This window comes from Tenrec ecaudatus, chromosome 18 (genome assembly GCF_050624435.1).
Source record: "Tenrec ecaudatus isolate mTenEca1 chromosome 18, mTenEca1.hap1, whole genome shotgun sequence".
NCBI lineage: Eukaryota > Metazoa > Chordata > Mammalia > Afrosoricida > Tenrecidae > Tenrec > Tenrec ecaudatus.
The window spans coordinates 22,853,455-22,870,127 of record NC_134547.1 but is presented as its reverse complement, the minus strand read 5'-3'; the positions used below and the strand labels follow the sequence as shown (position 1 = coordinate 22,870,127).

At 47.1% G+C, this 16,673-nt stretch overlaps 2 pseudogenes; both read right to left on the bottom strand.

Moving 5' to 3' along the window:
* Positions 1-721: 721 nt before the first annotated feature.
* LOC142431673 (annexin A2 pseudogene) lies at positions 722-2,049 on the bottom strand (annotated as a pseudogene).
* Positions 2,050-6,434: 4,385 nt separating this feature from the next.
* Positions 6,435-7,329, bottom strand: LOC142432076 (small ribosomal subunit protein uS5 pseudogene; annotated as a pseudogene).
* Positions 7,330-16,673: the final 9,344 nt, after the last annotated feature.

Here is a 16,673-nt window from a genome sequence, read left to right as displayed (position 1 = left end):
TTGTGAATCTAGCTTGCCTTTTTGGCAGCTCGCTGTTAATGTACTGCTATAACCATTTATAAATTTTCCTCAGCAAAATTTTACTTGTAAGTGATGCTAATAATATTGTTAAATGATCTCCACATTTTATTGAATCGCCTTTCTTTGACACAGGCACAAGTATGATTGTCTTACAGTTGGTTGGTTGGTTAGTTATCTTCCAAATTTCTTGACCATGGATGACTGACTTCTCCAGAGCTGCATCAGTTTGTTTAAAGATTTTAATCGACATTCCTTCAATTCTTTGAGTCTTGTTTTTCACCCCTACCTTCAGTGTTGCTTGGACTTCTTCCTTCAATTCCATTGTTTCTTGATCATATACAATTGAAATAGTTGATTGTTGATCATTTCCCTTTGGTACAGTAACAGTATTCCTTCCATCCCCCCCCCCTAATATAAAAATGAAGTTTATTTATGACACAGTACACAATAGGCCAAGTATTTCACATCATAGGATTCACTTCCAACTCCTTGGATTGTTCATTTTTTTGGTTAAAAGGGAGAGAGTAGCCATGAAAGCCAGGTATTACAAAAGCCACTAAAATATGAGGGGACGTGGGCAATGTTGACAGCATCCTCAGAGAGACAGGTGCTGGGGCTGTTAGTTGCCAGTGGATTTCCTAGGACTATTAACTTGAAGCAGGGTGGGCACCATCTCTGGGCGCTGCGGCCAGCTCAGACGTCAGTCTTTCGCACCGCAGAGGTACAGCACTGCTTTCCGTCAGTCATCGTTGGTCTCTTGTTGGGCGTGGTAATACAGTGACATGCTGCCTCTTGAATTCAGACCTGATTTTCCGCATGTCTGCTTCACTGCCGGAGACCATGATCCTAAGCAGGACCTTATCACCGGTTCCCTTGCCCTTCATTGTAGTCAGTCAGCAAATACAGGGGCTTGTTCTGGATACACGTCACTTCCTTCTCAGCGCTCTCCAGTGTGTCATAAGGACTGCAGCTCTTGCACGTTTCACATACTTTCTGGAGGTGCACACACCCTGTTCGGTCATAACGGGGCTCCGCTTGGGAGCATCAGTGCCTCTGCTATTCACCCCAACGTCACAGAGCTCCTGGGAACCGTAGTCCATCAGTGAGAGAGCCAGCCTCTGCGCTCCCACCCTTAGCAAGGGCAGCTGTCGTTGCAGAAGCCATCGGGTGGGTCTGAGACAGTGCCCTTCTCCAAGTTAGTTTTGTGCATTTCCTTCTAGACTGACTCTGTTGGTTCCTTGCAGCCCCTGGTTGGTCCTTGAGCAGATAGATTATTTTGATGAGGTTCACAGCCCCTTCATGGAAGCATCATATTGAGCAGCTGCTTTCAATAGGCCCAGAAATCAGAATCTCCCATTGGCCAGATCAGACTTCAGTGCTGATGTAAGTTCCTTTTTTGGCCCTTCTGTGGTATGCAGAGGCAATATCTTGTCTCTGTTTATTGCTGTGGTTGGTGAGTGTGACTTCATCTACACCTTTTGTTAGATCTCTTGGGAGAGAGATATACCTCAATCCTTGGCTCTGCACAAGAAAGAATTCACGCCAAAGCCTGGTTTGTGATCCAAGTGAGTTTTATGGGAGTCAGAAGAAGCCTCAGGTTTACACAGGCACCTGCAGGGCCCCTCAACCCCGTGCAGCCTCCTTAGAAGCTCGTGGGAAAGTCATGCGGTTGGCTCTGGGCTCCTGCGTTTTCAATTTTCTGAGGGGAGGTGTGGTGAATGACCCTAGTCGACCCCATTAGCTGAAATGAATTTACCTGGCCTACGTGGGCCAATCCAGGTACAGCGCCCACCCAAGTGTACCTCCTCTTCCTGGCCGGAAACCTGAACCTCTGAGCATGCATAATGGATGCCCCAGTCCCTAAGCTAAACTACTTAACACTTTGATCTTGAAGGCTGTTTCAGTGTTAAAAGTGTCCCAGTAAGCATTGAAGTTGGTGTAGGCCTTGACTAACCTGTATGTTCTTGCAAGTGCAGAGTGATCACCCTCCATACAGAGCTTGCACAAAACTTCATGGACAGTAGACATCTTGAAAGAAACTGGGTCAGGTACTAAGAACTGCTAGCGTTCCTGGATACAGAGCCCCTTCTATCTTCTTTTGATACTTTCTGCATCAATTCTATATTTTGCCCACAGGATCACATAGATGTGCTTATAGATATGAAATAGACATCACTGTTAACATTAGAGGGAACATGGCTGAAAGCAGAGAATATGAGAAAGATGTTTACCTACATTTCATTGACAATACAAAGGCATTTGACTGTGTGTACTTTGCGATCCGGCCCCACAGTCAAATGGGTCCTTAGGAGCAGCGTGTGCAATTAAGAAAAATAAAGCAGGCAGACAGGACACAGGGCTCTCATCCCAGGAGACAAGCTGAGCTGAGCGAGTTTATTCAGCAACAATAAGTTTTTTATAGTAATGTGGCTTGCAAGCCTCTTGTTAGTGGGTATAATAAAATGGGCAATGTGCTAAACTTGGATATCCAGAGCCATCTAGGGGAAACTTCAAAGAAAGTGTCTGGTAGGCGAGTAAACAAATGGTGTTAATTGCTCCTTAAAAATGGTAGACAAAGATAGCAGATACTCTTAGACATAAGCATCCTTTTAAGAGTGTGTGTGAGAAGCCAGGCGTCTGTGGCAGACAACTTATCATTTTATAGAAGATATAAAAGAAGAACCTGTTTTCTGGCAAAATACGTGTATCTGGTGCTTATCAATGGTCTAGAACAGTGGTTCTCAGCCTTCCTAATGCCGTGACCCTTTAATAACAGTTCCTCGTGTTGTAGAGACCCCCAACCATAAAATTATTTTTGCTGCTACTTCATAACTATAATTTTGCTACTGTTATGAATCGGGTGAACTCTGTGAAATGGTCATTCGATCCCCAAAGGGGTCTCGACCCACAGGTTGAGAACCGCTGGTCTAGAGACTTGTGGCGGTCTTCCTCCGAACACCAGTGCTGATTTTCCAAGCACCGTAGTCAGGAGAGTAGAGACGAGGCCATTTACACATTCTTCCACGTCCTCAGTTTCCCACCGTGTATTATCACAATCTATGGATACCATTGCACAGCGTGGCACTGCTACAAAACTGCAGTGTTCATGTAGAACCCCTCCCTAGACCATGATGCGCTTGTTGAAACAGAATAAAGGGGTACTTTGCAGAACCAGGTAGTGTTGGGCTCTGCTGTAAATAAGGTTGCTGTAAGTAGGGATTCACTTGTCGGTATCTAAAGACACAAGGACAGCCCTCAGGGGAAGCAAGCGTTGACTTTCACCGCCCTCTGTTGCAGGAGCATGAGGGGTTAGCACTCCTCAGAAAGACCTCCCAGAAATCTGTCTTGTTGGCTTCAGAGCCCCAGTGGCCCTGTGGTGATTTGGGGCACATTCTCTACTTAGGTGACCCTCCTCCTGGCTCCGGGAGTTTGTATCAGTCTGGCGTGGCAGGTGAGATACATAAGCGCAACTATCAATGGACGGGTTTTATTGGGAACCTCGACCTGCCAGGCTTCTCCAGGAGGGAGGGAATATGGAAAAACCAGGGTGGAGAAAGAGAGAGCAAAGGGAGAATGGAAAGGCAAGGCGGAGAAGCCAGTTGGTGAGCAACAGTATGGTCTCCTGATTGGCAATTTTGAATGAGGTGGGGAAGATGTAAACTCTGAGATGCATGGGAGGTTCATTGGGGGTTGGGGGTGGAGAGAATTTTTTAGGAAGAAACATGGGAAGGAGATGCCCAAAATGGCTGGGATCCATTATTCCTGCCTTTTGATAATAGAGAATATGGCCGGAGTTCTCATCTTCTGTAACTGCTTGCTGCTGGACGTGGGTGATGAAAAACCTATAGCTGTCCTGCCTCAGCGTGGTCCAGTGAGTGTGTATGGGCTACAGAACCTACACACTGCAAAAATGCTCTGAACCCAGGCACGTGAGTCAAGTTCCTCTAACCCAGTGGTTCTCAACCTTCCCAATGCTGCATGCAGCCCTTTAATACAGTTCCTCATGTTGTAGTGACCCCGTCCACCATAAAATTATTTTTGTTGCTACTTCATTACTATCATTTTGCTACTGTTATGAATCAGGCCACCCCTGTGAAAGGGTTTCTCAACTCCCAAAGGGGTCGTGACCCACAGGTTGAAAACTGCTGCTGTAAACTATCTACCAGTCATTTAATCACATTATAACTGTCATTTTGCTACTGTTATGAATCAGGCGACCCCTCTGAGAGGGTTGTTCAACTCCCAAAGGGGGTCCTGACCCACAGGTTGAGAACTGCTGCTCCGAACTATCTGCCAGTCAGTTACTCGCATTCGAGTGAGCAGATGAGTCTAACCCATCTCTAAAGGTATTGCAAATTTCCCTTTTTAGTTGAATCACATCTAAAGAAAAAATTACCCTTAAATCCCTGCAAATGATGTTTGATTAAAGCCCATTCATGTGAAGTTACATTAAATGGATAAGGTGCTACTCAGAAATCAGCAAGATTTCAATTCCATTTTAGCATGAACTGATGTTGCCAGTCCCTGATTTGGTCTCTTGGCCACTAAATGTTTTGTTGTAGTTCAGCCACTTTTCCTTCTATTTTCTGTTTGAAAATATCCATCTCTTTTGGCCTGCGTAGCCCATAGTTGTTGGGAGTCCACTTGCCATTTTTGTACATGTCCCGTGTTAATAGATTCCCACGGGCTGCTCCTGCAACAGCAGCAGTGGCGACAATTGCTGTTAGTCCAAAGGTGACCCCAGTGATCATCCCAGGAATCGACGAGGCTCTTTTACATCTCTGCCATTACCTGTAACCCTAAAGATGTCTCCGACGGCTTTCCCGTCTGCAGTTCCTTGGCACTGGGACCCGCACTCCCAGCTGGCTCCTTAAGATGAGGACGCTGTCTTTAGACAGGCTTATAAGCAGAGTAGGACTCGGCAAGTATGCAGTTTACCATTCGAGCATGTGCCGTGTGGCACGGAGCGTAGGCTCATCTATTAAGATGTTACCAACAGTGGACACATAGGGCTTCTTCACAATTAGCCTATGTAGAACCAGACGGACTACTAGCAGTAAACCTTCCTATGTACCCTGTTAAAGGTTTCCACCAGGGCTGATGGGGAATGTAACCCTAATAAGCATGGTTAGCACTTATCTAAGTGGTGGCAGATAGAACCACAATCACTGCTAGAAAAATATGTGCTTTGTGTATATCAGTCTTACCTGTCCTCAGCTGGGGGCTGGGGGTGGAGGTGGGGGTCGTTGGTGAGTATTTGGTACTTTTTTTCTTCATGTAGGGGTTTCTTTATTTGTGTGTGTGTGTGTGTGTGTTATTGTTTAAAGTGAACCTGTTTGCCGCAAGACTCCAAGTCCATTTCAGTTTCACTTCCCTCCTTTTTCCTTTAAGCCACTCAGACTGCTGTTTAGGTTTGAGGGCTAAGGAATCTGGAGGGAGGAGTTTCTTGTGGATAGAGCTACCATCTCTTTGGTGGGAATTGAATTGGCATCAAGAGGGCAAAGTAGACTTTTCTTTTTTATCTTACTTGATGTGTGATTGCATTCTTATAACAGCAAAACAGACAAGGTGCAAAACACAGAATTATACATATTAAACTGAGAAGTCCCAGATGGGATAGGAGCCATGGGGCCCAAGATTTTAAATGTCCTTTTAAGTATTTGTTTTTAATGTCCTTTTTTCTCAATCAAGGCAAATAAAGTTTGCTTTCTCATAAGTCTTCTACAACTTACTACATCTTTACTATCTTTCACATTTTTTTGATCATTTAATAGACGATTGCCTGGTCTTGGCATGAGGAACTCCATTTTGAATCCAACACCTCCACCTTAGTTCTCAAACTCACCCCTTGCTGCCCTTCCCCTCCCTCGGTGAACACCCCTCTCCGAATAACCACAAAGAAAGGGCAGGATGACCGTGGTCAGCACGGAATGTGCCCAGAACACCAGGTATCCCAGGCAGCCCGCCAGCTGCACCTGCTAACAGTAGGAACCCCCCACCCCTCTGCCTTCTCTCCGGCATATAAAAATTTCACCTTGGCACGTGTAGGGTGCGGCTTCAATAGCTCAATACCCTGAGTTGCTGAACCCGCCCGCAAGCTTCTCAATAAAGCCTGCTTCTAAAACTTTGCCAATTGGATCTTTGGTTCTGTTTCGTGCCCCAATAAACCTTACAACGATTATTTACTTTTTTAATTAAATACTTTTATTGGGGGCTCTTACATCTCACCACAATCCATACATTCATCCGCTGTGTCAAGCACATTTGCACATATGCTGACATCATCATTTTCAAAGCATTCTCTGCCCACTTGAGCCCCTGATATCAGCTCCCCATTTCCCCCTTCCCTCCTCTGCCCATCCTCCCTTACGAACCCTTGGTAAGTTGTGGATTATTATTTTCATATCTTTTTTTTTTGCAGGCTCAATTCACTTTATTACATTTTGTATAAAATTGACTATGTGGTAGCCACAGCTGGAGCCTGGGTCCTCTGCATGGAGACTCTGGTGTGGGTCTTCACAAGATGGTCAGTGAATTCCTGGTAGGGAGACTTGGTGAACACGGTCTCTTTCCAGAGGTCAGGGGTCAGATAGCTGTACGTCTTGGAGATGGCATCAAAGGTGGCTTTGGCAAAGTTGCCCAGGGTGGCTGTGCAGCCCCTAGCCGACGTGTAGCAGTCATCAATCCCTGCCATCATCAGCAGTTTCTTGGGCACAGGGGCTGAGACGATGCCAGTGCCCCTGGGGGCAGGGATGAGTCGCACCAGCACAGACCCACAGCGGCCGGTCACCTTGCAGGGGACCGTGTGGGGCTTGCCGATCTTGTTGCCCCAGTAGCCTCGCCGCACCGGGACAATGGACAGCTTGGCCAGGATGATGGCCCCTCGGATGGCGGTGGCGACTTCCTTGGAGCACTTGACACCCAGGCCAACGTGCCCATTGTAGTCCCCGATGGCAACAAAGGCCTTGAACCTGGTGCGCTGGCCGGCTCGGGTCTGCTTCTGCACAGGCATGATCTTTAGGACCTCGTCCTTGAGAGCCATCCCCAGGAAGAAGTCAATGATCTCAGACTCCACATGATGGGCAGGGAGAACAGATAGGTCTCCTCCAGGGACTTGATCTTCATGTCCTTGACCAGACGACCCAGCTTGGTGACAGGGAGCCACTCCTTGTCTTCGGCTTTGCCCCCGCGAGCCCCGTGGCCTCGTCCACGGCCCCGACCCCGGCCGCGACCCCGTCCTCGCAAGCCGCTGCCGAAGCCTCCGCGGAAGCCTGCAGTCCCTTCCGCTGCACCTGCGTCATCCGCCATTTGGTGTTTTCTCGGAGAAGAAGCTATTTTCATATCTTATATCATCATCTGTCGCCCCTCATCCACTTTTCTTTTGTTTGTCCCACTCAGAGGGGGTTAGAGGTTAATCTTTGTGATCAATTCCCCCTTTCTCCCCCCATACTCCCCTAATCCTCCAGATATCTCTACTCTCCTTTTTGGCCTTGGGAGGTTATCTATCCTGGATTCCCTGTGTTGCAGGCTGTTATCTGTAGCAGTGTGCATGTTCTGGTCCAATCCAATTTGTAAGGTTGAATTGAGGTCCTGATAGTGGGGTGAAGGAAGCACCAAAGAATTAGATGAAAAATGTGATTCATCGGTGCTATACTGCACCCTAACTGGCTCATTTCTTCCCTGTGACCCCTCTGTAGGGGATGTCCCATTGTCTACAGACGGGCATTTATAGGGAGAGGCAGGGTCCCCCACAAATCATCACAGGTCCAGTAGGCGCAATTGTACAGCGATAATAAATAAAGATTATAGTAAAGTCATAGAAAGCATGAGAGATAGAAGAGAGATAGGAATAAATGGAGTCAGACACAATTCATGGTGGCATGCTCACCCCAGCCCTGCTTGGTGGTCCTCGTGGGGGGAGCCCGGCCGTGAGAGCAGGAGAGTGCCCCAGAAGCGAGAGCAGGAGAGCCCCCCCCACCCCCATGTATGAGAACAGGAGGGAGCCTCCGGGTCTGAGAGCAGGAAGGAGCCTCAACTTTATTGCTGACCAAGGGTTCTATCTCCTTCGGGGGGGGGGGGAGCATCATTACAGGTAACCACACTTCACAGGAAGGGGCAGTACCATAGGCATACACATTGTAGGAAGGGGATGCATGATAGACACAAGCGTGACAGGAAGGGGATGAGCTAGGGGTGTGCCCATAGGAATGGGAAGGTCTAGGGGCATACACGTGACAAGATGGGCGGACCCTAGAGTCAGGATGGCAGCCTAGCCTTAGTCATCCTTGGGTGGGTTTGACCTCCCTGGTGTCTCCTAAAAGGAAACAGACAACCTCTATCCTTATCAGAAGGGAGTGGGCCCTATCTGTTGTGGGATAAACAGTGGTGTCTGCTTGCTCTGGATAGATGATAACCCTTAGGGAGAATAACCCTGACCTACTTCTGATGACCTCCAAGTGTATAGTCATTCACAGGCAGCTAAGTTTGGCATATATTTGGGGGAGACCACTTGGGAGAAATCCCTGTTTCCCACAGGTATTGGGTCTCCACTCCATTCCCCCACCCCCACTCCCATCCCCCCAATTCACCTTGGGTATGATTTTGTTCTGGGGTTTAGATGCCTGGTACCTGATCCCATTGTCAGCTCATGATCACACAGGCGGGTATGCTTCTTCTATGTGGGCTTTGTTGCTTCTCAGCTAGCTGACTGCTGACACTATATCTTTCGATAGCTGGGCATAATCAAATTTCTTCACCACCTTTGCTTGTGTACCCATTTTGTGTTTAGCGATTGTGTTGGGAAGGTGAGCATCACAGAATGACAGATTGTTAGAACAAAGTATTCGTGTGTTGAGGGAATACTTGAGTTGAGGCCCAATGTCAATCTGCAACCGTAAGTCTTAACATATAGATATAAGCACATAGTTCTAGTCCCCTCTCTCTCTATATATATAAAATGTTATATATGTGTACACATATGTACATATATATGTTATATATGTGTGTACATATGTAACATATGCACATGCCTATGTTTAGCTCTCTATAAATGTCCTTTGCCTCCTGGTTCTTTTCTCTGTTTCCTTTTACTTTCCTCTGCCCCACCATCTTGTTGGGCCTTCATTCGTGTATGGCCTTGGCACAAGAAACTCCATTTTGAATCAGGCGCTTCCATGTTAGTTCTTGAAACTTACCCCTCACCGACTTCCCCTGCCCTTCGGTACACCACAAATGTCCAAAAGTGCGTGTTCTTACTAACAGGATGCTTGCTCAGCTAGTTTGCCCAACTCCCACCCAATTCCCAGAAAATTTAACGACTGCTTCCCTTTTTTATAATCCCTTGTGTAGGCACTTTTCTCCCCCTCCCACTGTGCCTGCCAGCCAGGGGGGTATAAAAACACAGCTAAACTTTCCCAATGGGCGGCTTCAATAACTCAATGCCCTGAGTTGCTGATCCCGCCCGTAAGCTTCTCAATAGAGCCTGCTTCTAAAACTTTGTTAATCGGATCTCTGGTTCTGTTTTGTGCCCAAATAAACCTTACAATTCAAGTTTAGTAATTCCTCACTGCTACATTGCCCTTGATTAAGCCCCACTAGGCATCCTATGTTCTTCTCTCCATTGATTTTAGTTCACTTGTTGTTCCCTTGTCCCTGGGTTAGTTCCCCCTTCCCTACTTCCTTTCTCCCACCTCCCACCTCCCCTTCTCCCGTATCCCCCCCAAGCATTGGTCCCATTCTTTTCATCTCCGAATTATTTATCCTGCCTATTTTATCTAGATAGACATGCAGCTACATTAATAAGCGCAAAAACCCAACAACACCAAAAAGAAAGCCACTGACAAAAATGGAAAGGCCTGTAAATAGCTCAAAGTCTGTTTGTTGGCCTTTACAAGTGTTTTCCGGGTGAGTCTGATGGGGTGCCGCATGCTGTCTCCAAAGTCTGTTTTTGGTCTTCCCCGGGGATTTCGTCACTTTGCAAACCACTTGCTGCTCTGTTGCATGCCCTTAGTGTTTTGCTCCACAATAGTGGTGGGTGCTAAAGAAGTTTGCCCTGAATGTTTAGATAATATTGAATAAATTCTGTATCCAAAAGGAAAGAAATAGGCTTGCCTGAGACAGTGATTGTTACACTGGGCTTATGATGGGTGATACCTGTGGGGAGCTTTGAACCTGGGCACCATCAGTCCTCTATGGCCAAACCTAGAAACCCTGGAAAGGAGGCATCTTGAGCCAGAGGCCCCGGAGGTGTTATAGAAGAGACTGTCCTTCCCACTCTTTGTCAGAGAGGGCAGTCAGCTCCCCAGTGCCCCCTTTGCAGTGTGGGCAAGGCTTCAGCAGAGCACAAGGATTGGGGCCTCTGCAAGGCCAATGTCCCAATCTGGGTCTGGGTGACTTACCCGATTGTGGCCCATTGTTTATTAGTTTGCATCTACTCATCTTGCCCTGAAATTATATGATATTTAACTTTGTCCCTTTGCGGTTTATCTGATTTTTCCTGTTTTTCCCTGTTATTAAAAACCTTGAAAGCAGCATTAAGAAGGTCTTGCTGTGGAGTCCAGGGACCTTCCTCTAACTTTTTAAAGTTTCTCTCTCTTTTTTTAAAAATCATTTTTCTTGGGGGTTCATACAACTTTTATCAGAATCCATCCATCCATCCATTGTGTCAAGCATACTTGTACATTTATTGCCATTATCATTCTCGAAACATTTGCTTTCTGCTTGAGCCCTTGGTATCAGCTCCTCATTTTGCCCTCCCCCTCCTTCCCTCCCCCCTCCCTCACAAACCCTAGATAAATTTTTTTTAAACAATTTATTGGGTCTCATACAATTCTCATCACAGTTCATACATATACATACATCAATTGTATAAAGCACATCTGTACAGTCTTTGCCCTAATCATTTTTCTCTCCTCTTTTCTTTTTTTACATTTTATTAGGGACTCACACAACTCTTATCACTATACATACATCAATTGTATAAAGCACATCCACACATTCCCCGCCCCAATCATTCTCAAGGCACCTGCTCTCCACCTAAGCCCCTCCCATCAGGTCCTCTTTTTTTTTCCCCTCCCTCCCCTTTCCCCCCTCCCTCATGTGCCCTTGGTAATCTATACATCGTTATTTTGTCATATCTTGCCCTATCCAGAGTCCCCCTTCCCCCCTTCTCTGCTGTCCCTCTCCCAGGGAAGAGGTCACATGTGGCTCCTTGTAATCAGTTCCCCCTTTCCAACCCACTCACCCTCCATTCTCCCAGCATCGTCCCTCACACCCTTGGTCCTGAAGGTATCATCCACCCTGGATTTCCTGTACCTCCAGCCCTCATATGTACCAGCGTACAGCCTCTGTCCTATCCAGGCCTGCAAGGTAGAATTCGGATCATGGTAGTTGGGGGGAGGAAGCATCCAGGATCTGGGGGAAAGCTGTGTTCTTCATCGGTACTACCACGCACCCTAATTAACCCATCTCCTCTCCTAAACCCCTCTATGAGGGGATCTCCATTGGCCGACACTTGGGCCTTGGGTCTCCACTCTGCACTTCCCCCTTCATTTAATATGGTATATATATACATATACATATACACATATATACACATACATACACACACTTATATCGTTTTTGGGTTTTTTTTGCATGATGCCTTATACCTGGTCCCTTGGCACCTCGTGATCGCACTGGCCGGTGTGCTTCTTCCATGTGGGCTTTTTTGCTTCTGAGCTAGATGGCCGCTTGTTCACCAAGCCTTTAAGACCCCAGACACTATCTCTTTTGATAGCCAGGCACCATCAGCTTTCTTCACCACATTTGCTTATGCACCCATTTGTCTTCAGCGATCCTATCATGGAGGTGTGCAGTCAATGATATGATTTTTTGTTCTTTGATGCCTGGTAACTGATCCCTTCGGGACCACTCGATCACACAGGCTGGTGTGTTCTTCCATGTGGACTTTGTTGCTTCTGAGCTAGATGGCCGCTTGTTTATCTTCAAGCCTTTAAGACCCCAGTCACTATCTCTTTTGATAGCCGGGCACCATCAGCTTTCTTCACCACATTTACTTGTTCACCCACTTTGGCTCCAGCCATTGTGTCGGGAGAGTGAGCATCATAGAGTTCCAATTTAATAAAAGAAGGTATTCATGCATTGAGGGAGTGTTTGAGTAGAGGCCCAAGGTCCTTCTGCCACCTTAATACTTGACCTATAAATATAGACACATAGATCTATTTCCCCATCCTCCTATATATATTTGCATGTACATGTCTTTGTCTAGACCTCCATGAATGCCCTTTGACTCCTAGCTCTTTCCTCCATCTCCCTTGACTTTCCTCCTGCCCTACTACCATGCTTCGTCGCCACCTGGGCTACAGTATACCTCTTCTCTAAGCAACATTACCCTTGATCATTTCCCACCAGGCCTGCCACTCCCCCCTCTCTACCATTTGGGGTCCCATGTTTTTCCCTTGTCCCTGGGTTTGTTAACACCACTTCCTTACCCCCCCTACCCCCCCACCCCAAGTCCCCCCGGAACTGTCGGTCCCGTTGTTTTTCCTCCAGATAGTTCATCCATCCTGTCCTATTCAGACAGACCTGTGGAGACACTAACATGCACGAAAACAAGACAGAGGAAAACAAAGCAACAGTATACAACCAGGCAACAAAACAACAAAAACAAACCACTGACAAAGAACAGAACAAAACAGTTCACAAGAGAAAAGCTTGTAGTTAGTTCAGGGATCGCTTGCTGGCCCTTAGGAGCGTTTTCCAGTCCAGTCTGTTGGGGCACCACGCCCTGGCCCCAAAGTCCACTTTCAGCATTCCCTGGGGACCTTGCCACTCCATTCCCTTGCTGTTCCGCTGCACTCCCCCAGTGATTTGCCTCGGTGTGGTAGGATCAGGTCAGGTGCAATTCCCACACTGTGTCTCCGGTGCTGTCCCCTGTATCGCCCTTAGTCACTGATTGGAATCATTTCTCATAGTGGGGCCAGCCATGTTGTTCTCTCTGTGGACTGGCTGCTCTACTCAGGAACATCATCCTCACGGTCTGGTGGGCCAGGCTGTGCTCCACTCTCTCCTCCTGCCCCTTCATCTGCTCCCGTGTGCTCTGATCAGATATGTCCATCTCCCAGAGCTGCAGAATCAATGTCGTCCTTTGAAACAAATTCTTTTTGGGGGAGGGGCAGGAATCCTTGATAATTTATAAGTTTTTTTTTCATGTCTTACACTGTCCAATGTCTCCCTTCATCCACTTTCCTGTTGTCCCTCCCCCTGGGAGGGGGTTATATATAGATCATTGTGATGGGTTTCTCTTTGTCCCCCACTTTCCCCTTCCCCCGCTGGTATCACTACTTTCATTATTGGTCCCGAGGGGTTTATCTGTTCTGGATTCCCTGTGTTTCAAGTGTGAATGAAGTAAAGCTAAAGCGGTCCCAGCTAGTGTTGAAGAATCAACTCTTTCGAACTGAAGAAACGCCTATGAGAGGTGAGATAAAAACTGGGCATGATTTTCTAATCTAATCTTGTCATAATTGACAGCCTTATTGGCCATAGTTTGTAAATCCTTAATGAGGTGCATAATCACGTAATCTCGGAGAGTGGGGTGTCCATGACCGCCTTGCTAATTCCAGTTAGAGTCTCGTTGGGAAACTGCATCAGAGCCCACCGGTGTCTCCCAGTTTGGGGCATGAATTTCACCACCTCTCTGTTGAGCCGCCGTCTCTCCCTGCCTTCGGGAGATAGAGTAGTTGTAAGAATAATTTCATAAGACTGAGGGGCAAGAGGGACAGGGTCTGAAGGTGGAATCTTGGGACAAACAGAAGAGGTTTTTGAGCAGTGAAGGGCTGAGTGCTAACTAGTGTGGGGCCGAGACAATGGCTGCAGAGGGGAGTGGGGAGTTAGTGTGGAAGATGGTGGCAGTGGGAGGGACAACGATCATGAAGGAAGAGGGTACAATGTGGGAGAAAACGTCAAATCGGAGGATGGCGATGGGAGGAAGCTGGAAACAATAGAGAAGAAGATGGCGGAGTAGGGGAGGGGACTTGGAGGAGGCGGGGAGTCAGAAGAGTTAGGGACACAACAGGAACAGGTGTGTAAGGGGGAGGAGAGAAAGCTGTAGCAGATGGAGGTGAGGGAGGGGCGGCAGGTGAGGGGGAGGGGTGTGAGTGAAATTTGAGCTCCAGTAGGGAAGTAGAAGCTTCAAAGTACATCCCCCTTTAAGTTCGTTAAACCCTGAATCCCAAGAAAGAGAGTAGTGGGGTCACAAAACAGGAAAGCACCCCCCTGCCCCCCTCCACCCATAAATGTCCCCCAACCCTAGGGACTATCCAATGTAGGGCTAAGCTTTCCAAGACGAGGACCTTTAAAGGCTGTGGAAAGACGACTTTATTGGGAAATGCGACCTGCTGGACTTCTCCCGAAGGGAGGGAAACCAGAAAAGGCAGAGTGGAGAGGGAGTGGAGGAAAAGAGAGCGCAGGAGGGCAATAAGGGAAGGTAGAGAAGCCAAGTAGAGATCAACAGAGTGGTCGAGTAGCTGAGAGCAAGCGTGAAAGAAGCCAGTCACCACTGACTCATGGCTAGGAAGAGAGCACTGTGTGTGTAGCCTCCGGATTGGCACGTTTGAATGGGGCAGGGGGGTGACTTAAACTCTGACCTGCTGCGATGCTGCAGGAAGGAGTGGGAGGTGGAGAGAATTTGAGTGGGGAAGCATGGCTGGGTGCCATTTTAGGCTCAGCTGCCCCCACTAGCAGGGGATATCATATTACAGGTGGACCCCGGAGAGATCTCGTTTGTATGCGAGCCCCATCTCCATAGTATGTTGGTTGTAGCCTCAACATAGATGTTTATTTTCTCGCATACACTAGGCAGATTCATCAGTCCTGTGTTGACGGGAAGACAGAACAGACAGACCCAAAGAACTTGGTGGGAAGTTTGTTGCGTGGGTTTGGGCCGCTTTGCCATGGAGGACTCCTGCAGGCAGGTGGAGTGCTGAGTGTGGGAGCAGACTGCACTGCGGGCGCACTCTGCAGCAGTTCACAAACAGCTGGTAGCCTCCTGCCACCCAGCAGACAAGGCACTGTGATATTGGACCCCTGGGAAAGCCTGCCTTGTTGTCCCAGTAGGTTGTTGGCTCTCAGCGCAGCCTCCTCTCAAGATGCCTGCTTCTAACACACCACAGTCTGAGTCTGGTTCTCAATATCAACCAGAAGCGGGGCAGCGAGACCCAAACGGACCCCAGAGGTTTATCCTGTTGCTTTTGTTGTCCTGAGTCATGGGGGGGGGGGGGGGGAGAGGCAGGGAGGCAAGAGTGCCAACTGTGGGACTGTGGTGGTGGATTTTACTAAAGGAGACCTCTAGCAATTGGCAAGTGACTTGTAGCTGGCAGTGTCCAGGTGGGGAAAATGCTAGCATTCTGCAAAGGGACCCCAGGAAGGTATACCTTGTTGATTTTAGAGCAAATGCTTGGGGTCTTGCCTCTTTAAATGGGCAGTATATGTGGTAATTAGGGAAGCAGGCTTTTTTGTTTTGTTTTTTCACTGTGATTGCTTCTCATTCATAGCAGCCAGGGCCCCAAATATCTGGGGGAGGGGCAGGAATAGTGAGAGAAGCAATTTTCTTTTTCCTTTTGTTAAATCATTTTTTGGGGTTCGTACAACTCTTATCACAATCCATACATACATCATTATGTCAAGTACATTTGTACATTTGTTGCCATCTGATGGCATTTTCTTTCTATTTGAGCCTCATTTTTCCCCGCTCCTTTCCCCAGCAATTTTCTTACTGTACGTAATTTGTTGTTGATTCAGGAAGGCTAAGCTTTCTTACTGTTGCGTGCTGCTTCCCAGTTCAGTGTCCCTCAAGACCAAGCCCCATTTCCTTGCTGTATATCTTTACATTTTTGGTGGAGGATCAGAATGATACATCGGATCATAGGTCTACTTAGGCTATTATTTTTCTCAGAATACTGCAATACTGCTTGTGACATTTGATTTCCCAATATCAAATATTTACATCGCATCCCTTTAGAGATTATGTATTTTCACTGATACACATAGAAAAAGTGTCAGGACTGTTTACATATTGTTATTTTGTAAATCTAAATTTATTCATTATAAGTAGTTGAAAGCATTAATTTATACCTTTTAAAGTAATCATGTATGATGATTAACACATTACATTAACATGTAAGCTGTTTAGCACTTACTTTTAGTTTAATATGTATAGTTCTCTGGTCTGTACGTTTCATTTCCCTAGTCATGGAGAAATTTTTTGCTGCTGTTGGAGCCGTTTGAGTTTGACATGAGAAAGACTTACTATATGTTTTTTTATCCTCCTTAATCCCTCCGCGTAGCATGTATGTTGGGGTGAGAGCTGAGCGTGAGAAACAAGAGGGCAGCAACAATGATGGTTCTGACTTGATCAACCGGAGCCCTGTAAAAACACCTCTTCTTGTTGTTCTTGTTTTGTCTTGTCCAGTTCTGCCCTTTTGCTTCTCTAGCATGGAAATCCAGAAGAGAAATGAGTTCCTGCGGCTCTGAAAATCACGGGTCAGGAGAATTGGTGTTTTTCCCTGTGCCTTCTTTAAGTCGTCACTTTTTCCGCAGTGGGGATGGTTGGTTGCATTCATTATCCCTAAAACTTCCCCTGGGCTGCTTACCAC